Here is a 25568-nt window from a genome sequence, read left to right as displayed (position 1 = left end):
GGATACTAGTGGGATCCTGCTGCTGAGGGAGTTTTACGTAGTGGGAGGATGCAGGTCACACCACGTGAATAATCAATTTGTGTAGTTTACCACGTTCTGACTTAGACCTTTAGAAAACTGGCAGGACATTGGCTTCTGAAAAACCCTGTAAGTTGGAAAATGGTTCAGAGACGAAGCTTAGCCAACTTTTCAGCTTCAAGAATGTTTTGTGGATAACACACTGCAGGGAGAGAAAAAAAATCCCAGAAGATGATGTAAATACATACAACTTAGTCTCAGACCCAGCCATGAATCTATTGAATAAGCCTGTTTGTTGGTACCTACTACCTGAGGACCATGGTAAAGGGCCAATCCTAGATATGACAAAAACTTTCCTGCACCATGAGTAAATCGAGCCTTGATAGTGGAAGTAAAATTGTCCTTTAATATCTTGGCTGGGTGTGGTGGCTCATGCCTGTAATCCTAGCACTTCGGAAGGCCAAGTTGGGAGGATCACTTGAAGCCAGGAATTTGAGACTAGCCTGGCCAACATAGCAAAACCCCATGTCTACTAAAAATACACACACACACGCACAATTAGATGGGCGTGGAAGCACACGCCTGTAATCCCAGCTATTCGGGAGTCCGAGGCACGAGAATAGCTTGAATCCAGGAGGCGGACGTTGCAATGAGTTGAGATCGTGCCACTGCACTCCAGCCTGGGCAACAGAGCAAGAAAGCCCTCTTTCCTATTTCCATATCCTTATTTCATTTCCTTATTTCTACCAGAAAACCCAAAGATGAGGTTTAATTCTGCATATCACGTAGTTCCTTTGGCTATTCTGCTCAAGTCACCGACAAAGTCAATATTTCTCCAGTTTTGCCGGGAGAAAGGAGTTATTAGAGTGAGCCTTTGTAAAGCGAATTCCACCAAGAACCTAACCAGCAGCATTTGACTTCTATCACACTAGTTACTGCATCGCTCACCTGGGTGATACATATTTCTGTCCTCTTTGAGCCAGTTTTGACCAAGGATCTTGAAGAAAAGAAAAGGAAATAGCTGAATAATTATATTAATCAAATTCTGAGACTTCTGAAATGCTCCTTTCTTTCCTCTGCAAAAAGTTTCTTCTGCGGTGCCCTAGAGAAGAGTTGATCTGGCTATTTTTAGTGATTATTGTTACAATTCCAGATGTGAACTGGAAAGAGAGTTGAAAATATTGGGAGCTCAATTCTTGTCTTATCACAAACTCTTTACTTTTGTCACTGTAGTTTAAAATAATGGCAAAAGTAAAAATAGAAAAATAAAAGACTAAAGCATGTTTACTTTTAAATTCAACTAGAAGATGAAAAGGTACTTCCATTTCTTTTTCTCCAAGTAATATAAGACTATTACCAATTCATCCAGTGACTACAGAACTGCCTATGAGATGCTTAAGAATTTGAAAGGAGGCTGGGCACGGAAGCTAACACCTGTAATCCTGGACCTTTGGAAGGCCATGGTGGGGCATGTAATCCTAGAGCTTTGGAAGCCTACTGCTTGAGGCCAGAAGTTTGAGACCAGTCTGGATAAGATAGTGAGATTCCATTACTACCGAAAAAAAAAAAAAAAAAAAGAACTAAATAAAGAAAGAAAAACAAAAAAAGAAAAAAAGTAGCCAGCCATGGTGATGAGTGCCTGTAGTTCCAGCTACTCAGAAGGCTGAGGCAAGAGGATCGCTGGAGCCCAGGAGATCGAGGTTGCAGTGAGCTGTGATCATCCTGTCTCAAAACATAATAATAATAATTTGAACAGTATAATTTGGCAATGTGCACTGAAGACCTTAAAGATATAATTTTGACTAAGCCATTGCATTTTCATGAACTTATATTAAGAAATAACTGGTCATACAAGCAGGAGGGCATAAACAATGACCTCACACTTAAAAGTGGAAAGTTTAGAAATACATGTTATAATTGACTTTCATGCAACCCATAAGAATTATGTTTTGGGAACAATGTTAATAATGTTTTAAGTGAAAAAAAAGCAGTTTGCAAAATGACATTGTTTAATTTAATTTTAATTGTATGTTTTAAATTGAGGAAATTTTTGTTATAATAAAAATTATTTTTAATTGTAGTAAAGATTACTTATTTTATTTTCCATAATTAGCATGCTTTTTAAAAGAATGCTAAAAAGAATTTTAAAAAATTATGAAAATCTCAAAGTCCAGAAGAATTTTCCTATATTGGATTAGCCCTCTCAGGTCATAGCAGGTTTTTCTTCCTGATAGAATCAATGCTTTTTAATGCATCAAATTCTAAGCAATGGTAGACATTTTCCATAAATAAAAAGATAAAATTTTTATTTGGTAGTGTGGTTAAAACTTCAATGTTTTTGATAATATAACTGCAGGATATTTTTAATGTTGGCTGAATTGCATTCAGTATTGATTTTTAAAGGAAAAACGTATGTGAAGACATTCATCTACTTGTAATCGACAGTGTGTAATCCATTACTCTAATAGCTTAATGGTCTTTTAACTAGGAAAAAGAAAAGCAACATTCAGATTATAAACTCCTTTTTGGTCACCCAGAGATGGTAAAGACTTATCTGTGTATCTTACTTTGTAGAGCTTAATTAAGCACAAGTATTTATCAAGTACTTTGTGCTAAGCACAGAAATCAGTGTTACCATGGGGGCACTGGGAATCGGGCCACTGGTATGACCACATGGATGGTTGATGACCACATCCATTCTGACGGACCAGTACCCACACTGCACTATTGCTTAAATGTGCCAAGAATCACAACTGGAAGACCTCATCTTTGCACTCTCAGCGCTTGCACCCGTGGTACAGAGACAAACCAGTGCTTCTGAAACAAACAGATCTGTGCCAACACCAGAGAAGCTCCTAAAGTGTCAAATTACGATCAGCATGGAAAAAATATTATTTATTCATGTAGACTGACAACTTCTTGAGGCAGAAAAATGTTTATATACTTTTTTACTCCCTAATGTGTCTATATTTTGGCTGAGCATATATTCAGTAGCCAGAAACATCTGGTAATTTGCTAATTTTAAAAAGAATTGTAGACATCGACATTGCATAGCGTTGGCTTTGGTTAGGCTAATGCATTAGATGTCCTTAGATCTCATTCTGTATGATAATGTTAACATACGGCTTGAAAAAAATTGAACCAAATTTAGTTTTTAATCCAAATTTAAAATAATTGCATACACACACACACACACACACACAATTTATACCAAGGCACACCAGTGGATAAGTATGTACAAAAATAAACAGAACCTAGATCAAAATTCCACATTTCACTTTTCTTTAATAAAGTATGGGCTTTAAAATATTCTCAGAGCACTATGCTATTTTATTATGGAAAGTATATCTTTTTTAAAAAAACATAGATTTTTACCATGAAATGCAAAAATGTAAACTTGAAATCAAATCAATAGATCATCAACAAAAAATTCAGCAGTGAATCTCCCTTTCCTCCTTATAAACCTTTCTCAGATAATTTATACAAACTGTGCAATATCTCAGAACTTATCTATTTTGGCTCTACCAGCAATATAATTATGCGAGTCAACTTGCTTTAATTCCACATATAAGTCCCTCCTAAGTTCTCTGTTTTCCCTAAGACAGCTATTAATTAGTCAATAATTGCTTGAAGGCTCTAATTGATTGGCACTATAAACAGAAAAAGGCTTATATGGTTCTTTTATTTCTGAGCTGTCTTTAAGTAAAATGTTAGCTACATTTTATTAGACAGAACAGAGAAGAGGATTGTACAAAAACCCATGGAAGAGGCATCACTAAACACCAGGCTGGCTCTTCCCTCTCTGCTTTGCAGATTGACAAGAAATAAATGAGGACTATGCATACACAGCTTGAGAACACATTCAAATATTGCATATGGATTATCTACCCTGATAATATCCAAAGCCTTCAGGGAAATTCAACAAACCCAAAAGCTTAGAAGGTTGACACTCTTGGATATACTTAGGTTATTTGTGTCATAGAACACTACATTCATTTTGTAAAAGTAGAAATAAGTTTCTGTGACCATTTCATTTCTGGAATTTCTTTTTTGCTTAGCAGAATCAAATAAAAAGTATCTGTAGACTGTATTTTCTCTGAAGTATCATTCTACATATATTTGCAAGACATTTGCTTTTGTCAAGCTGTCTCACTGACCCCCCAGATCCTAATAGCCCTTCTGCAATTTGCTAAAAATGTATTTGAAGCTCAGACCAGATATGATTCATCAGTCACATTATTTTCAACATATTTTAAAGCTAGATCATTTGAACTAAAACCCAATGAGACATGTCCTGTTCCTTCTATGGGCATGCATTTTTCAAAGTACAAATTCAAAATACAAATGCAGTATACAAATTGTTGTATTACTGGGTTAAATTACCATAAAGATGAGGCAAATATTGTATATTGCCTGGAATTACCTAAGCAATAAATAACTAAAAAGCTTGAGTCTCTGATTAGTCAAACCAGTCAAAAAAAATAGATGCTGTTTGCATATCATTGGTATAAAGCTCTTTAATGGCTTCTCACTGCTTTTAAGATGAAAACTCAGTCAGGAAATGGTCTAAGACTTGTGTTCTAGTCTTCTTTCACCTGTTCCTGCTTCCACTGGTCTTTATACAGGCATATTCCTTCTGTCTGCTCCCTCTTTATGGGCATCTTTTCTCCCCCAAAACTGTCCTTGAAGTCTCAGCTTAAACAAGAATATTTCCTTGACCCTCAGAAAAGTTTGGTTCCCTTCTCATATGTACCTTTCTTTCCAGCAATTAGCACTAATTATGTGTTCATTCATGTAATTATTTAATCCTTGTCTTCCTGACTAGTCTATAAGAAATGTGAGAGTAGGCAGCATTTTGATTTTTTGTTCTCTAGTGTAAGCCCAGTATCTATCACAGTCTACCATCCTGTAGTCAGGGAATAGCATTTGTGTTACTCCAGTCCATTTATCAAGTGACCTGAAAGGCTGCCAGTTTTGAGTGGGGTCCAGAACAGGAGAAGGCTTTGCAACAGATGCAGCCTGCTGTGCAACCTGCTCTGCCACTTGGGCCATATGACCCAGCAGATCCAGTGATGCTTGAGGTGTCAGTGGTAGTAGGAATTCTGTTTGGGGCCTTTGGCAGGACCCTATAGATGAATCACAGAGAAGGCCTCTAGGATTTTGAAGCAAGGACCTTCCATCTTCTGCAGATAACTACTCTCTGTTTAAGAGACAGCTCTTGGCCTGTTACTGGACTTTGGTGGAAACTGAACGTTTGACTATGGGTCATCAAGTCACCACGCAACCTCAACTGCCTATCATGAACTGGGTGCTTTCTGACCCATCTAGCCATAAAGTGGGTCATGCGCAGCAGCATTCCATCACAAATGGATGTAGTATATACATAATCGGGTTCGAGCAGGTCCTGAAAACACAAGTAAGGTACATAAGGAAGTGGCTTAAATGCCCATGGTTTCCACTCCTGCCACCCTACCTTCTCATCCCCAGCCTGTACCAATGGCTTCATGGGGAGTTCCCCATGATCAGTTGACAGAGAAAGAGAAGACTAGGGCCTGGTTCACAGATGGTTCTGCACGACACACAGGCACTACCCAAAAGTGGACAGCTGCAGCACTACAGCCCCTTTCTAGGACATTCCTGAAGGAAAGTGGTGAAGGTAAATCTTCCCAGTGGGCAGAACTTTGAGCAGTGCACCTGGTTGTGCACTTTGCATGGAAGAAGAAATGGCCAGATGTGTGATTATATAGTGATTCGTGGGCTGTAGCCAATGGCTTGGCTGGATAGTCAGGGACTTGGAAGAAACATGATTGGAAAATTGGTGACAAAGAAATTTGGGGAAGAGGTTTGTGGATGGACTTCTCTGAGTGGTCAAAAACCGTGAAGATATTTGTATCCCACATGAGTGCTCACCAACGAGCAACCTTAGCAGAGGAGGATTTTAATAACCAAGTGGATAGGATGACCCGTTCTGTGGACAACACTCAGCCTCTTTCCCCAGCCACCCTTGTCATTGCCCAATGGGCCTATGAACAAACTGGCCATGGTAGTAGGGATGGAGGTTACACATGGGCTCAGCAACATAGACTTCCACTCACCAAGGCTGACCTGGCTATGGCCACTGCTGAGTGCCCAGTTTGCCAGCAGCAGAGACCAACGCTGAGCCCGTGATATAGCACCATTCCTCAGGGTGATCAGCCAGCTACCTGGTGTTAAGTTGATTATATTGGACATCTTTCATCATGGAAAGGGCAGAGGTTTGTCCTCACTGGAATAGACACTTACTATGGCTATGGGTTTGCTTATCCTGCACCCAGTGCTTCTGCCAAGACTACCATTTGTGAACTCAAGGAATGCCTTACCCACTGTCATGGTATTCCATACAGCATTGCCTCTGACCAAGGCACTCACTTTATGGCTAAAGAAGTGTAGCAGTGGGCTCATGCTCATGGAATTCACTGATCTTACCATGTTTCCCATCATCCTGAAGGAGCTGGACTGATAGAATTTTGGAATGGCCTTTTGAAGTCACAATTACAATGCCAACTATGTGACAATACTCTGCAGAGCTGGGACAAAGTTCTCCAGAAGGCCATGTATGCTCTGAATCAGCGTCCTATATATGGTCCTGTTTCTCCCATAGCCAGAATTCAGGGTCGAGGAATCAAGGAGTGGAAGTAGAAGTGGCACCACTCACCGTCACACCTAGTGATCCATTAGCAAACTTTTTGCTTCCTGTTCCTGCGACATTACCTTCTGCTGGCCTAGAGATCTTAGTTCCAGAGGAAGGAATGCTGCCACCAGGAGACACAACAATGATGCCATTAAACTGGAAGTTAAGATTGCCACCTGGACACTTTGGGCTCCTCCTACCTTTAAATCAACAGGCTAAGAAGGGAGTTGCAGTGTTGGGTGGGGTGATTGACCTGGACTGTCAAGATGAAATCAGTCTACTACTCTACAAGGGAAGTAAGGAAGAGCATGCATGGAATACAGGGGCAACTATATGAAATTTAAGCCTATTGTCATCCTCTACTGAGAATAGAAATATAAATCATAATAAAACTAGGATATTTTTAATATCAAAATGAAAACATTACAATCAAGACTATCAGTGAAAATTGGAAGAAAATGACTGAATTTGTTAAACATTATTATTGTTAATGTTGGATTATTCAGATTTGATTCAATGAGAATTTATTGATCTACCATGTGTATGACTGCTAGGTGTGACAGTGTTTTTTTTTTTTTTTTTTTTTTTTGAGACAGAGTCTTGCTCTGTCGCCCAGGCTGGAGTGCAGTGGCACAATTTCGGCTCACTGCAAGCTCCGCCTCCTGGGTTCACGCCATTCTCCTTCCTCAGCCTCCCGAGTAGCTGGGACTACAGGGGCCCGCCACGACTCCCAGCTAATTTTTTGTATTTTTAGTAGAGACGGGGTTTCACCGTGTTAGCCAGGATGGTCTTGATCACCTAACATCGTGATCCACTCACCTCGGCCTCCCAAAGTGCTGGGATTACAGGCGTGAGCCACCGCGCCCGGCCGACAGTGTTGGTATTCTAATTTAACCACCCTAATGCTGGTAAATTCTGAAGAAGAGAAGAATACTTAGGGAATTGTATGATTAGGTTTGCTTTCATATCTGTTATTGACTTTAATTATTGGGTGAGGGAGAATGAAAGAACTACCTTCAACTTTGACATACATGTCCACCAAAGAAAGAATTCTGAAGTGCTCACATTAATTTGTCTAACATTTCACATCAGGGGCTTACCTTTGGTCAACCTTTTCCTGACTCGAAACCAATCTAAAGATTTCCTTTAAACTAAGAAACTATTAGCCATTCCAGTGGAAAGATAAACAAAAGTTTAACTTGTATAATTGTTCATTATTTTTACTGCTATGAACAGAAGCTTCCTTTGACTATTTCAACTTGCTCCTAAATCTGTCTTACGTGTGTGAGTTCTCTTTTTCTACAGAAATGTTACAGGTGATAATTTATATCTGAAAGTGAAGGAAAAAATGTTTTCTGTCTGGCTATGTAGTGCTTAGCTTTTGGGCATGGCTACATGTAAGATGTAACATGCTTTAACACATCCGCAGTTTTGACTCCTCATTCGACTGTCTTCCCAAAGAAAACACTCCTCATCTGGCAAGTTTGGTTTCCATGTTGGTTTCCAGGAAGCCCATAGTTGAGGCACATTTATAAAGCTGAATTTCAATGCATTCTTTAAGCATTCGAGAATAAAGCGAACACCTTCCCAGTGAGCGTGTGCTTTGTAAAAAATACCGTCTTAGTGATTTGTTAGCTACTCGAGACATTCTCTGGAAAAGGCATGTACCTACTCTCCAATGAAGTTCTAAATGTTTAGTAATTATTGTGTTCTGGTACTAAGTGTAACTGAGAATATTCCTAAAGGAATGTGACTAGAGCCATATGCCCAAGGTTTATGCCATAGCATTGGGTGATTAAGTGAGGTAGATTACTGCCTAAAGTAGTGGTTTAGGCTGGGTGCAGTGGCTCATGTCGGTAATCCTAACACTTTGGAAAGCTGAGGTGGGAGGATTGCTTGAAGCCAGGAGCTTGAGACCAGTCTAGGCAACAAAGTGAGACCATGTCTCTCCAAAAAAAAAAAAATTATCTGGGCATGGTGGCGCATGTGTGCCTGTAGTCCCAGCTCCTCAGGAGGCTGAGGCAGATGTATCTCTTGAGCAAATAACTTGCCCAGGGTTATAATACTAGTAAAGAGAGAAACTGGGATTTGAACCAAAGTTGTCCATCGACAGAGGTATATCTGTGCGTTAGTCTAAACCACTGCACTATGCTACCTTTTGCAAAGAGCTTACTGAGAGTCCCTGCAAACTAACAGCCAGTTGGCTTTGCTTCAATCAGCTTGGTCCTTTCTCTCTGTCTCTCCATCTCTCTCTCTCTTTCTCTTTCTCCTTTTTAAATCAAATCAATATCTTCACATATAATGTTGGATCTAATGTTCTTACTGTATCTAAACATTCGTCCAATGAGCAGTCTTCCCAAGATAGGCTGATGTGCTGACAAATCTCTGTCCTCATAAATGGAAATGAGACCAAAGTGCTGGGCTAGAAGCCACGTTCCTTCTTCGTTGTCCTTTCCTGGTATCCCACTCACCTTATGTATCTTTCACAGTGTAGAATTCATCAAAGAAGAAAAATCAGCCCTCATAGTACAGCTGGTATTTTCACTGGGAAAATGATTCCAGATCTCTTTTACTAAATTACTGCAACCTTCAGATCCTCAGATTTCTCCAGTTATTATAATTCAGCTATGAAAAAAATGCTGTTTCAAGAAACACAAATTCTGAAACATTCACTATATGCTTCTAGGCAGTAAGTATCGAAAGTAGGTGGCTTTGAATGCAAAATACATAAAGAGAATAATGCAGAGATGAGAGGGAGTGAAAGAAAAGGAAGAAAGAGAAAGCAATTAAGGTTATGGAAATGGGACATTGCTATATAAAGTGAGTTATATTTAGAGGCCCTTGTCAAATTAAAAACATTTTTTTCCAAACCTTTCCTAACCTAAGTCATATTTTACGTTGTTAAACCTGAGAAGATCTGTAACAACCAGAATTACTGTTAACTCTTATTCAGTTTATTTTTCACTTTTCTTTAAACTTTGTGACTTATGGCTATGATTCTAAATTATCATTCAAAGTATAAAGTGAAATATACACGTTAAACCAAACCGAACAGCAATAAACTTTGCCAAGAAAAGCTAATTATTCAGGAAATATTTAGTAATAGGTCATAATGCAATTTATCATTTGAAAAGGATGGATATAAAAATAGATATAGATAAATAGAAAGAGACATATTCTTCTAAATTTGTATAACTCTTTACATTTTATTAGAAAAGTATAAAAGTAAAAATAAAAATGCATTTCAGTTAAATTCATTTCAGTTAATTTCTGATATTTTGTGACAACTTCTCAAAGAATTCTTCATATAAAAAAGGCAGATTTATTTCTCGGTGTTTTACGCCAAAGCCTTTGTGCTCTTCAGAAGGAAGGAGTTGAAATGAAATACTTCTCTCCAGTGTTTTTATTGCAAATTGATCAATAAATATTTACAGAGTACCTATCTTATGCTAGCTTTTGTAGGCACTGAAGTGGCAAAAGAGAACAAAACAGATCAAAAAATTGTATCCTCATACAGCTTACCAAAATATCAGATATTATAGTTGTTGATTTATCAAAGAGATTGCTTCAGGACCATTTTTTTAATGATATTGTAGAGAGCCAATATAGAAAGAGGTCCCTATTTGAATTTTCTGTCTCTCAGATACTCTATAATTTTTGCCGTGTTGATTATATTCTCAAAGCTAGTGTTCAGAAACACGTATGTTGGACTTGACTATATTTCCTGGAGCCATGGCACAGATAGCTCATGTGTTCCACCATGAAAGAGATGTTATTAAACTGTCAAAGACACCAGAAAAAAAAGTTGTCATTTTCTTCTCTTCCCTCTTTTCCCAGGGCCATGCCTAAATTTTCCTCTTCTTCACTGATTTCCTGACTAGTCTCAATTTCACAGCTGGTGGCTAGCTATAAAAGAGAGTATCCCCATTTGAGGAACTTTACACGAAAGGCTGCCCCCTTCTGATATATTAAAGCCATCAAAGAAAGTAATGGACCTGTCCCTAGTCATCTTTTATCTAGTTCCCACAAAGTGATGGAGAATAAGAAAGTAAAAATGTAAAGAGGCACTATTCCAAGCACAAGCCCTTTTCTCTGATTTGAAGCTTTAGAGCTGGTGACCAAAACTTCAATGGCATTGTCACTTCAAATACAGGTACATTTGCTTATTGGTTTGCTACTATAAACCAAGATGCTGCGTATTTCCACAAGAACTCCCCTGGCTAAATAACCAGCAGAACTGTGAGTAGGGAGATTAAAGATGCTAAATGCCATTAAGCCTCATAATTCAACTACTTTTTACATCAGCATGAGAGAAATTGTGCATGCCAAACTGAAAGCCATCTTCCTATTAAAGGGGAAATCAGAGGTAGGGGCGCATTTTCTAATAACACATAAATAGCAATACTCAGCAAATATTAAAAATGTCCTTCATTAATTAGCTACCTTTGGAAGACTGTGAAAATTTGTGCATGGGGGCAATTGGGCTGAAGAATATCAGTTAAACTTAATATATTTAGAGTTCAGAAATGATAACCATACTATGTGCCCAATCACATGTGTGTATTTATGATGAATTAATAGAGCTTTGTAGATGCCTTGTCTAGCAGATGATTTACAGTGCATTATCCTGATGGACTAAAAAAGGAATCATAAAAAGTTGCATGCGGTAGAAGATAATGGAATGAAGTCCCTTGGTTTCTAGTGCATGTTATTGTTTTCTAGTGTATGTTAACTGCATTCATGACCACCAATAGTTAGTTCATCATCCTAAGTCTGGTGATTAATTTCTGGCCATAGGAGTACTTGGCAAAGGCACCTACCCTGTCAATCAGAAAGTTGTTAGTGCAACTTCCAAAGACAGTTTGAGCATATTGTGATTGTGAATAAATAATTTGCGAAGTTTAACTCAGAATCACTAGCCTGTTAGTCTAGAAAATCACCAGCATGTCTCTGACATGTTCCTGGAGTTTGCTAAAAAAATGAAGGGGTGAAGAAATCAGAGGTATATAACATAGAGCATGAAGGGTAAACAGTAGTAAGAAAGAGGCAAAAAAGAAAAAGTGACATGTATAGATGGGAAGGTGGGATGCCATCAAAGCCAACAAGAGATTCTTATCTCTTTTCTTACTTATATAGGCTGTCACTCACCCCTGAATTGAATCCCATTCCACAAATATTTATTGAGCTCCAACTACATCTAGAGCTTCAGTGCTATGGGGAGTAAAAATAAATATAAGAATCTCTTATACAGAATTTTGCAGGTTGTAAAGTTCTTTCTCAAACTATCTAATCTTCCCAGCAATATCATGGCTTGGGTATTATTTTGAGCATATTTCTGATGAGATAGTTTAAATAGTTTGCCTAAGGCCACACAACAAGCCTTTATGAAGCAGTGATGCCAATCCATGTTTTCTGGTACCAAGACTCACTCTTAAAACATATGAGAAACTACAAATTTAGATAGATAGATAGATAGATAGATAGATTAGATAGATAGACAGATAGAAAGATAGAGATGTTTGTGTGTGTATAACTATGTATTTATTTATGTATTTATCTGTCTATATTTATATCTAAATCTGTATGTAAGTTATAATTGATGGCTAAATTGCTAAATGAGCCTAGAGGACAGAGAGAGATTCTTTTCAGCTGGAGAGGGGAAAGAAGAGCAGATCAGTGGTTGAATTGATAGCAGCTTCAGAACTGAACACATTGAACAGATACTTGAAGGAAAAATCTGGAGTATTTAAAAAACCCTGAATGTGATTCAAAAGACTACTGATAGCTAATCTTGGAAACCTGGTTCTAGTGTGAATACCACAGTGGTTAAAAGGCAGGGCTTAGTGTCCTCATCTGAAAAATGGGGATAGTCATTTCAGATAGTCATCTGAAAAATGGGGATAGTCATTTCAGATAGTCATCTGAAAAATGGGGATAGTCATAGCCTCAGAATTGCTGAGATAATTAAAACAGATATTCCTCATGTCACTTAAAAGGCAACCTTAGCTAGAATGATGATGACAACAACGTCAATAACAGTGCTGCTCTAGCTGGTGTGCGCATCCCAACTCAGTGTTGGTCCATGTCTTCCAGGCATCCGTAGTCTTTCTAAGCTATGTGATATGATAAATCTTTCATTTCCAAGTGACCAGAAAACTTTCCTAAGCAAAAAATAATTTGTCTGTGTAATTTATAAATACTGCAGTAGAGATGGCTTCAGCTATGGCTTAATTCAGGGAGTAAAACTGGGTCCCTGTGGCGAGGTTTCTCTTGCTCCATATCTCTTAACCTGAAATTGCAGCATTCCAAGTCTGGCCTTCTCTGCAGAGACAAAAGATGTCAGCAGCAACTCCTTTCAGTAATAAGTCTCTTACCCAGAAGTCTCTAAAGATGTCTCATTGTGAGGTTGAGGCTGCAGTGAGCCGAGATCGCGCCACTGCACTCCAACCTGGGCAACAGTGAGACTCTGTCTCCAAACAAAACAAAACAAAACAAAACAAAAGTCTCATTTTGTCTTTGATTCTGATTGGGTCTTAAGGTCATCCTTGAATCAAGCATAATGTCAGGAAAACAAGATATTGTGATAAGTTTAGACCAGGCACACGGTCCATTCTTGAGTGGAAATTGAGCCCAACCTGCAGCACAGAGGCTAAGAGTGGGGGTCATGATTTATCTAGAAGAAAATTATCCTGGCATTCCCTCCCCGAAAGAAAGGTGAATAGCAACTTTCTAGTTGCAAAAGCATATGTCCAATACATTAGCATATGTGCTCTTATTAATTCATTCTTCTTTCCTGGGATATATTTAAAATTTTCCATAATTTTCCCTTCTTTCTTGATCCAGTACAATTTTCTAGGGTGATTCTATGTACTGAGTTAGTGATTTTGACATAATTTCTCTTCAAATGAAACTACTGGCAACCTCCTGTTTTTGCCTTTTCTAAAATCAGTTGTACCTTTTTAATTCAATTGCTTCCAGATTTTTAGTTTGCATTTTTGACTCATGACAATTCCAGATAGGTCCATCCTAACATTCCTTAAAAGAAGACTAACACACAAAGGCAGTGCAGAACTGCATGCAGATTGAAGATTCAAGTTCAAACTATGCTCTTAACCTTGAGCCTTGGTTTCTTGGTTTATAAGATACAGGTCTTATCTGTTCAGCCTAATCCAACAGAGGTGTGAGGATTATAAATGCATAAGCACACACACACACACATACACACACACTTATAAACTACACAATAAAAGATTTATCACTATTATTACTATTCTAGGAGGAAGAATTTCAAAAAAAGACTGTTCTAGTCTTTGCCCTATTGCATATTATGCTGTGCCATTTAGGGCAAATCATATTTGAAATAAGACTTACAAGATGAATTCTAAGACCATCCCAGCTATGATACCCTGTAACTTTCTAATTGCATATTCCAAAGGAGCCTTCTTATAATACTTTGTATATATTTATCTTTATAAAGAAATCTCCCAAGCAAAAATAATGACTCAAATAATGGGAAACCAACCTGAAATACTCATGGCAGCAAACGAGAACATTTCATTTCAGCTTATAAAATGATTACAACTACTTTATCAAAAAATCAATTTATTCTTATTTTAAGGATGTGAGCAAAGACTAAGAGGAAGTGCTGGCCTTAAATATGTGAATTTATCTTATTACATATTATGGGATAATTTGAAAATTTATAAGCAGTTGCTTAAATTACCTAAAGTTCAGTTGCTTAACAACCTGATTTCTTTTCTATTTTTTGTTTTTCGAGACGGAGTCTCACTCTGTTGCTGGGCTGGAGTGCAGTGGCGTGATCTCGGCTCACTGCAACCTCCACCTCCTGGGTTCAAGCCATTCTCCTGCCTCAGCCTCCAAAGTAGCTGGGATTACAGGCTAATTGTTTTTGTATTTTTAGTAGAGATGGGGTTTCACCATGTTGGCCAGGATGGTCTCAATCTCGACCTCGTGATCCACCCACCTCGGCCTCCCAAAGTCTGGGATTACAGGCATGAGCCACCGTGCCCAGCCTCTAATTTTGTTTTGGAATACACTTTTAAGTAATTTTCTTTTAGTGTGCTTTCAGAATATAGTTTCATAAGGCAAGTGCCTTAGACCTCTCAAAAATAAAACTTCATTGAAAGGAAGAAAGTGAAAAAATAAAGGATGCTAAAAAGAAAACAAAACAGAAAGTAATGCCGGACATCATGGATACTCAGAGTTACAGAGGACAAAAGTTTCATACAAATAACACACATACAACAAAAACTTCGAATTAAAAACAACACCTAAATGTCTATCAAGGGTTATGGAAACTTAAATCCATAAAATGTATCATCAGCTCCTGAAATTATCTCATGCAGCGTACGTTTGACTCCCTCTGCTCAGTGATACATGTGGGCAAAATATAAGAACTTAGCTGGTAAGAACTAAAATTGAATCTCTGACTCCAAGTTTGAATTCAAGGAATACCTCACTTTCTGTATTTCTGCCATAACAGCTCTCAATAAGCATAAAACAGTACAGTTTTTGTTGTCTGCATAACAGACATATGACTGTCTAAGATTAAATCTGGACATGGGTGGATGGCAATAGCATATCCATTTTGCCCCACCTAAATACTGCCATCCATGTGTAAATAATCAGGTTGGAAGGAATAGCAAAATTGCTTTAGAAGATGGAGATAAAGCCTGAGGGATGTGTGTGAAGAATAATCCTCGTTGCCTTGGTGATCCTTGGTGATAGTTAGGGCTGTAATGAGTTGATGGCATATAAATCATTCCAAAGCCATTTTTAGCACGGGTAGGTGAAATCATCTCCTCTCTCCTTACCTGTCATTATGTTCCTTATGCTCACTAAATCGCTGTCCAACTACTTGTTTTTAATATTAAGCCTGGCATCTCTTGAAGGTTCCCTTTCCTAGCCTCCCATTAGGTGGCATCAGAAGAGGTTTAAACAACAGCAATCTCTGCCAAGAATATGCCTATTTCCAATGCAAAATGGAAGATTCTCTAAAGCCTAAGGCCAAGGGCAATCTTCCTGCATTTTTCTTTCCTTAGAGATTGCTCTAAGCTCTAAATTACAAGCCTTGCATTACTTCATCTAAGTAGGGAGGGGAGATGAATAAGAAGATAAGAAAAAAGAACTGTCAAGACTTTATCTAGAAAAGAAAAAGAAATTTGAAGGGAATAAAGGTTTTCAATTATATGACAGTTAAAAATAACTATGGAACCATCAACTTAAGAATTCAACTTTGGGATTCTGCTTGAACTTTCTATTGCAAACGTTAGCACAGAAACTCTCAAGTGGCATTTTATTTCATTTTTTAAAAATAATTCTGTTCATCCAATGGAAAGATAGCTATAATACTTGAAAAGACACCATGAAAAGCAGAAATCCCAGTAAGTGATAAGCATATGAAAAGGTAATCAAGTTGATTAGTGATTAGTAAATGCAAATTAAAAGTCACCTAGAGATATCATTACCCTTCCATCAGATTAGCAAAAATTAAAATGTCTGACAATGCAGGTGACTGCAAGGATGTGCAGAAATAGGAACTGCCATTTGCTGTTAGTGGAAATATAAATAGGAAGTTACACATATTCTAAACAACTGGAATGTGTCTCCTAAGTATAACCGAAGTTGATCCTGCCTAAGTGCATCTTGATTCATGCTAGAAAATGTTCAGAGCTGCACTGTAACAGCTATAAATTGAAAACACCCAAATATTGACTATGTTGATAAATTACCATATGTTCATAAAATGGAATATTATACAGTAAGAAAAATGAAATAAAACTGCACATGAAATGTGCATAGAGTTCACAAATATAATGCTCATTGAAGGAAGGACAAGGAAGGATGCATAAAGCATGATTACAAAAATAGATGAAACTACATTATTTTCTTTTTTTTTTTTTGAGATGGAGTCTTGCTCTGTCACCCAGGATGGAGTGCAGTGGCGCAATCTCAGCTTACTGCAAGCTCTGCCTCCCGGGTTCACGCCATTCTCCTGCCTGAGCCTCCCAAGTAGCTGGGACAATAGGCGTCCACCACCATGCCTGGCTAATTTTTTTGTATTTTTCGTAAAGATGGGGTTTCACCATGTTAGCCAGGATGGTCTCGATCTCCTGACCTCGTGATCCACACGCCTCGGTCTCCCAAACTGCTGGGATTACAGGCGTGAGCCACTGTGCCCGGCGGAAACTACATTATTTTCTTTAGGAATGAACCAGAGGTAGTAAAACATGAGGTTGGAGGAAGCAAACACTAAGTTCTGAGAGCTGGCAACATTCCAGTTTCTGATCAGAATGGACTGCCTAGGTGCCCTCTTTATAATTATTCTACATATATACTCTTAGTCACGATAAAAAAAATAAAAGTCCAGGCAGCTTCATTTGTCCTTAATCCCGCTAGTCAATTATAGCAGGGCTACGGAAATTGCTAGACTGGAAGATAGCTAACTCTAGTACAGAGCCATTCCCAGTTTCACACTTTGTTGCTGGATTGCGGACATCTATGCACTTGCCATTTCTTCTCTGTAGGAACATTCTGTAATGGCGTCTAGCAAAGGAAACTTGATTTCTTTTTCTGGTATCTTTTCTCTTTTCCTCAAAATTTGCCTGCCATGAAGATGATTAACTGATCTTTTTAAACCTCATGCAGCAAAAATCTTAAAGAATCACAAAAGACCAAGTTGTTAAACTTGTAAACAGTAGACGCCATAACAATCTCCTCTTCAGGATGAAGAAGTCTGGAGAGAGATCTTCCTTCGCTTACCCATCTGAATGAAAAGCCCAGATGCCTGCTTTATTGGTTTTGGCATGTATTTATTGCTAGAAACATTCTGTCTGCAATTGTTCCACTACCTTAGCACCTTTCCTCAATGAGGTTACTTACTTACTAAGGGCAAAGAGTGTATTGACTCAAGTAGATGGGGCAGATATAGCTTTATTTTTTATATCCCTAAGTTATACCTAAAAGAATAAATTACAACGAAATTTCTATTTTATGGAGCAGTTGTGACAATCACATGAAATAACTATGGAAACATAAATTGCCTTCCTTTTTTAAAGGCACTTACTATTATTATCACTATCCTGAAAATCATACTATGAGTGCGATTTTTCTACAAAGGTAGGAAAAAAACAACTAAGAAACTAACTCAAATAGTCAAAGAACGGTAGGAAATCATGTTTAGTGACTTCCAGACCTATAACTGATCTTAAGAAAGAATAAGAAAATTTCTGTCCAACTGATACACTAACACATTAGGATTGGGTACAAAATAGAACATTTTATTTCCAGAACCTTCCTGACCACGTAAATGCAGTGAATAACATGAGTAATAAATATCCTACACCATCTATCTTTCTGAGTATAATGCACCTCTATCCATTAGCACTTCCTCTCAGTATCACTTAGGTTTCCCTCTTTAGTATAAGCATAGAGTATGTATATTTTAGTAATTTACTAATTTTAAATGCCCAAAGCTATCAAGAAGTTCTCAGGTTTTCTACAGAATGGATACAGAGAGAAGATGGTTCTGGTATGTGGTATAAAATAGAATTGGTCCAGAAAAATATAACTCATTAAAGTCTTGGGCTACTCACATCTTAATGACATCAGCAACAACAAAAAGTAATAACATAAATGGGCTGCTAAATTCCAGGTGTCATGATTAGCTATGACTCTTAATCCTTATAAAAACCCCATGAGGCAGATGCTGTTTTTCATCGTAGTGACCAAAAATCTGAGCCTCAGAGAGTTCCAATGACTTGCTCAAGTCACTGAAAGTACAGTGTACCTAAATTCTGAAGGTCTACGACTTTGCATTTCTAAACAGGTGTTAAATTTGCTTCATTTGTATGGAAGTCTATTCACATATGACAAGTTATTGGACACTGTTCTCATAGTCAACTCACCTTTGTTACTAGTTGATGCATGAGGCAAAGAAAACATTCATATACCATGTTGAAAGAAAGGGACAAAGAGTGACTTCAACAGTGGACTATAACCAAAAAGAAAGAAAACAACAAAGTTGTTTAGGGGAATTTATTCTTTACTTTCATGGCCTAAAACTATAAAAGTTTTGTGGTTTCAAACCACGTTAAATCTATGATTGCAATGACTCAGCGAGTAGAATTTATTCAAGTGAAATTTCTTCTTACACTTAAATCAGTCTGGCTTTATAATTCACTTCTGAAATTCTGGAGTTTTCTACATTTAGTTCTAAAGAACTATTCCATAGCTCTACCTAACAGCTTTATGAAGAAGGTTATAATATTATGCTTCAGTGGCCTTAAGGAAAAATGTGTTGCTGGAAAGAGATATTGCTATTATTGATGGTGACTTAGAATTCTCACAGCTGTTATGAATTCTCTTATATCAAATTTTGTTTTGTCCTCAATGCCAAAGTATGCACTTTTATTCTATACACATCCACATTCATAAATGCAGGCTTCCACACTCACATATTCCTCATAAATGGTTAGCCAAAATAACAATGGGTTGAAAAGAAAGGCTTGACATTTCACAGGAGATCAAAAACTCGGAAGCATATAATCAATATACTTTTACATTTTTAAAATGATTTAACAAAGTGATTTAAAAATGTTAAACAACATCATAGAAATTCAAATATTTGCTGAATGACCAAATGGATGAATGATTGACATGCTGTAGACTACAAAAGATGAGGTGGAGGCAATTATACAGATGTGTGTTGGACTTAAGAATAAATTTTCTGGCTATGCATGTGGTTAAATACCTGGATAGGCTACTTAGAAATCAGAAGCAGAAGGAGAATAGGCAGAGCATGTAGAAACCCATGAAAAGTATGGTGATAGGGCAAAAACTGGTAAGAGGTGGTCATCCTAAGAGGGAACAGTCTGGGACTGGGAATCTGGACATCTAAAATCTAGAAACTGCTGATACTAACTTGATCTGTTACAAGTCACTTAATACAGTTACTTAATTTCTTCATCCAGTTAAAAAAGGGAGCAGTGCTCAAGATGGTCTTTATGGTCTTTTCCAAATTCAGAAAATTCTCTGATCTTAGATGTAAAGAGTCAGTGGGCTAGGTCAACCAGTGAAATAGAAAGAGACAGCAGATGATCTCACCAGAGGTTAATTCAGCCCTTGGTAATTAAAAGAGAACGAACAGAAATGAAAACACCACAAATGAAATTCTAAGAACACTAAAATCTAAGTTTCTGATTTTAGAACACTTTTAGGCCATCTGGTAAGGAAAGCTGCATTTTAATTTCGTTGTGAGAACATAATAAAAAAGCATATATTAAGTAAATGCTACTTATTGTTAAATCCTTGACACCTGTCTAAATGGTCCTTTTTACTGCAGAAGAAATAACTTCAAGGATGATTTAGTTCAGGCAACTTAAAGGCTGAGGACAGACAAGAATAAAAGCTCTCCTTCCTGCCCCCTAACTTCATTATATCCATGGGATAGAGAAGTATATAGCATATGCATTTATTATTTTTAAATTTATGTTTAAATATACATTTAAATATGTATTTTTATTATTGATAGTAAATCAAGTATTATTAACCATTTGTGATTTATTGCATTTTTATTATTGTATAACTAAGAGAATAAGCCATTATTTGGAATTTTCCCAAAATGCATTCTAAAGGTATATGTGAACTTTCCTGTTACAAGACAATGGAAAGGTGTTTCTATCACATTACATATGGTTTCTGTTCAATTTTGCCTTTCTTAGGCCAGGGTGCTTAATAGGTTTTCTGGCAGTAGACACTAAACACTTTTAAGAGGCATTTAATGTGAAGCATTTGTTTACCTGTGGATTTATTATTAATGAAAAGCCAGGCAATGTACAGTTCAAATCAGGCAGACATTAAGTGGATCAGTCACTTGCATTATTAAAATGTACCCTGAGGGAATAGGGATTATTCTCCACATTCAATTATTCCTAATGTAAGGAGTCTCCCTCCCCGCACTTTATATCACTCCCAGGAAGAGAGCCTGTTCTTCCCGTTGACCTTTCTAAATGTACACAAGATTCTTGGTCTGCCCATGCTCTGGATCCCCACGTCAAGAATGGGAGGTGAAGCAGAGGCTGCACCTCTGGGCAGGGCCCCACTCCCTCTCCCCCTTAGCACGCCTTCAAAGCAAAGCCCCATGGGTGACAATACAGTCACAGCCCTCAACTGCAGGTGCCTGGACACCAGGAGCTCTAGAAGCTCTGACACAGTATGTCCCTGGAGTCTGTGTCTACCTTGCCAGGAGGCAGAATTCTGTCAGGAAACATGCTTCAGCTGTCATCAGTGGAGACCTCAGGAACCAGGGAAAGACAGGCTCAAGCTGCCTTGAAATCTCGATTAGGCAGGGTTGGAAAAACAGAGTAGTTTAAAAAAAAATGGGACAGGGCAGTAAAAAAACTTAGGACTAGAGATTTTTCCTTTCCCTCCTTCCTGATTCTGTAGCCCACAGTGTCCCACGCTGTATCTGTCGACGAGGGGGATATTTATATCTGGCTGCCCACTTGTGCTTTGCTTTAGTGCCTCTGTTTATTGCCAGCAGGCGCTGGGTGTCTGCAAAAGCCTAGAAAGCCCGAATTATTTCTATGGAATTTTCTCCACAGGACACACATAATATGACTTTGGATGTTCCAAACATTTATTTTTTTATGCTGCTAAAAATGTTAAGGCCTCCCAAAATAGTATTGTTATTATCTTCAGTCATATTGTATTCCATGTAACATATATGTTACATATGTTCTATGTCCATATATATGTTCTATGTGTGTTTTAATTTTGCCATTAGATTGACCACTCAGCAAACTCAGCGCATGCCACTTAATAATTAATACCAAAATCCTGTGGAATCTTTGTGTGTTTCCATACATGTTGCTACTGTGGAAAATTGATGGACATATTGAAGTCAGTGCTTCCAACGACTGAAAGACCAGAACCGAACCACTTTCCCAAGGGATTGCAGCATGGAATGCTCTCCCAGGCTTGAAGCTGAGTCCCTGGTATGGATCTGATCTGATAGCAAGACCTCACCAGCCTCCACTGTCTCAGCAGCCTTGACCTGTTTTGTGCCTGTGGCAACAAAGGTAAGGCAGTAATGAGGGGTGCACCACTGATGGGAACAAGAGGCTCACAGAGTCAGGGCTCATGGACACTGGGAAGTAGTGCAAAGCCCATTGAAGGCTGCAGTGTTGCAATGGAATTCTAATGTGAAGTTACATGCCATTTTCAGGAGTAAGAGTAGTCAAAAGTTTTGTTCTATCAATTTTCTTAAGCTGGTCTGGGCAAGAATACTGGGAAATAAGAGGGACAACTGGGATATTTTTCTGCCTATAAAAACAGGTGACCATTAACAACAGAAACACTGACCCATGCTTGCCCTTTTCTCTGGAAGTTACCCGTAATATATATAGGGTGATTCCCCTACCCATAGAGGCTACTCTCTGACCCCTCCTCATAGTCACCACTCCTTCTCTCTCTTTCTCTGTCAGATTCCTCCATCTGAATATTTTGAATTTTCAAATAAGACTCCACACATTGGAGTTTGGGGAGCTGAGTCATGTTCCTGGCAGAGCTCTGGTTTATGTTCCTCAGATTTTCTAGTGCCTTTCAAATAAAATGCATTTTTTACTCAAGCTAGAAAAAGTTTTTGTGCACCTTGTAACTAATCGTGGCATAAAAACAAAGTCAAAAGTCAATAAAAGAAGGAAAGAATGTGCATTTCAAAATTACTCATCCATATAGATTTCCTTATCCTATAGATCAAATGATAACCCCTAAAGTAAGCTAAAACTTCCTAGCATGACACAGCCAACTAGAAAAACTAATTAGTCTTATTCTCTGACCAAAAAAATTAATAAAACAATGATACCAAACCTTTGAGGATTAACTTCCTGAACTGTACAGTACAGAAAGAAACAATAACGGCAAGGAATTCAGCAAAATAATGATCATTATTGCCCCAAAAACACAAGCTCATGTCTACCAAATTTTTTAAAAATATCAACTTTATGTCACATATTAAAGTGAATTTAGTATCATGAGACCAAACTGCTGCTTAGGCTCAAGTTTCTAATTCCATTCTAAACATCATAATATGACACAAAACAGTTTCTACAAATGTGAAAACTATGCTAACAGGTTTGTTTTCACTTTTGATATTCCCTAAAAATTGTTGTTATTGCAGCATCATTGCTAATGAACCCATAAACCATTTTACTAAAAGGAATCAATATATTTATAGTACATATTCCCCCTCAAATACCAAGAGATGATTTATTTAAAGCTTGTTTAACATTAAAGTTTCATGCAAAACCAACAAACCCAGAAACATGTCAAATCAACTTGACATTTTAAACTATACATCTCCTTTGCTTCCTGTATCTAAATATTTCTATATAAACGGGAGAAGCATCTGCTTCCACCTAAGAAGGCCACTGGGAATTTTGATTTAAGTGCCATTTAATGTTCATTTTTAAGCCATCAAGCAAGCCACAGCAGATAATCCAATAGGCAGAATGTGTATAATTATGGCTACTTCAAACTACCTGTCAGGCCGTTAGAGATTTGCTAGCTCTAGGCAGCTTGCAGTTTGAATTATTTAAATAAAATACGCTTAATAAATAAAATTAATAATGTCCAATGTGTCTATATATAACTGAGGGAGCTAGATACCTTAAATAAGAGATTCACTAGTTCACTCATACTAGGATCCCAGTATTTTGACTCCTAATCCAGTGTACTTTCTCCATTTTATTTTTCTTCTTTGAATTCAACTACGACTTTAAGATTATAAACAAATGGGTGTTCTCTAACTTATTTTGAGTATACATATATATAATTCAAATTGCACTTAATCCCTTTGTATTGGGAAATACAAATAGCAGTGATATGTAATACACATTGCCTTTATATTTTTCATAGCCCACATTTCTTTCTCTAGCTATAACATAAATGGTTAATGCTAATCTACTTATCCCTGGTACACCAACTCCACCCCACTTTACTCAGTCATCACATTTTTCTCATATCATTCCCCTTTTAGCATAATGCCAGAATTGTAGTAGTCACTAGATAAACATCGGAAACCTTACAGTACTTGAAGCCCTAGAGGAAGTTCCATATTGCCTGTGAAGTTAATGCAAGTATCCTATAATATATTTGAGACTCCCTTCAACACAAGCTTCTACATAGGAGTATAGAGTATGTAATTTTCTACCACTTTTTATTTCTTCATCATTAAATCTCTAAGTCATGTTTCCCTCAAATAATTTTAGTATACGTAGCAATAAAGATAGCTAACATTTATTGAGTACTTTAGATGTGCCCGGTCATGTGACAAGTTTTTTCCTTCACTGTAACTCTGTGAGGTTGATCATTAAGACTGTGCTCACTTTATAAGGGAAGAAATGGAGGAGCGTGCAAGTTGAATAATTTGTGCAAATCTATACACCTAGCAAGCGACAATACTAGGAAATAGACCCAGGTGTGTCTTACTCCATAGCTTGGGCTGAAATGCGTTGTGTTCCTCTTTTATCCAGCCCAGTGCTTCACACACAGTACAGATTGATGGCAAAGTGCTGGATGGCTATGTAGCTGGCAATAAATGTCCGGTAAATCCTGCTGTGACATATCCTGTTATTACACAGACTTATCAATGATTCAAAGCATGTTCTTCAAAATATAACAACTCCATTATAAAAGCTGACTTTACACAGTCAGCACGTATGGTAAGTGTTAGTCCGGTATCTCAATCAATGGGAGATATATATACAAACAAATATATTTTTAAATCATAGTATTTCTAATGCACAAGACAAGCCCATAATTAGCGTAATTTTTAAAAACTGTAATAAATTGGAATAATTTTAAGCACTTATTTGAAAAATTTAAACTTAAGCATTTAAAAAAATGTCATTCTAGAGTGGAAGTTCTATAGTTGCAGAGACCACACCTTGCACGTTCACTGCTGAATTCTCGCAGCTCACCTGTGCTTTTTGTCTATGGGTACATCTAAATGAGAAATGTGGGGGTGTGTGTGTGTAAGCACACACACATAGTGACATATAGTAAACATATGAAACTCACAGAATTATACTCTTTAATTTGTCCAAGTTAAGAAAAAAAATAATATTTATTAGAATCCTGAAGTATCAATTATTTTTTTTGAAGAAATAATAATAGCAAGCACTTATGAAGCACACACTGCATGCTGGTCTCTATTAGAGGAACTTCATATATCTGTATAAAATCTCATTTAACAACTCTGTAAAGAGTTACCATTTTTTCATTTTTATCTTTTTTTTTTTAGTTGTTGTTGCTTATGGCAATAGTTTGTTTCTTTTTTTACTGCTAAAGAATAATACACTGGATGTATCAGTTTGTTTATCCATTTATTTCATTCATTTGTTGAAAGATATCTTGGTTGTTTCTAGTTTGGAGTGATTATGGTTAGAACAGCTGTAGACATTTGTGTAGCTTTTTTTGTGAGAGCATATGTTTTTATTTTTCTAAGGAAAATAACTAAGAATAGGACAGCTGCTTCATAAGATAAGTGTAGTTTTCTAACTTTTTATTTTCAAATATAAACTCAAAAGAATTTAGAAAAACTATACAGTGAGACCTTGTCTACCCATCACTCAGTGCACCCCCCAAGTACTAAACCAGTTAAAGAACTGTCATTAGCCAAACAAACCATTATGAAAACCAAAAAATTGATATTTGCGCAATATGACAAACTAAACTACAGACGTTACTCAGATTTCATCAGTTTTGTATGTGCTCTGTGTGTGTGCATGCATATAAAGTTCTGTGACATTTTATCACAAGTATAAATTTGAATAGTTATCATCACAATCAAAGTACA

The 25568-nt window shown here is 37.3% G+C and overlaps 1 protein-coding gene across 19 annotated transcripts in view; it reads right to left on the bottom strand.

The window, feature by feature from the left end:
* DCC (DCC netrin 1 receptor) overlaps positions 1–25568 on the bottom strand; it is a 1196048-nt gene that overhangs the window by 939017 nt on the left and 231463 nt on the right. The gene's annotated exons all lie outside the window — the stretch shown is intronic.

The sequence above is a fragment of the Pan troglodytes genome, chromosome 17 (assembly GCF_028858775.2).
Source record: "Pan troglodytes isolate AG18354 chromosome 17, NHGRI_mPanTro3-v2.0_pri, whole genome shotgun sequence".
In the NCBI taxonomy this organism is placed as follows: Eukaryota; Metazoa; Chordata; class Mammalia; order Primates; family Hominidae; genus Pan; species Pan troglodytes.
Note: the sequence above shows the minus strand (reverse complement) of the source record. Positions and strands in the feature narration are given on the sequence as shown.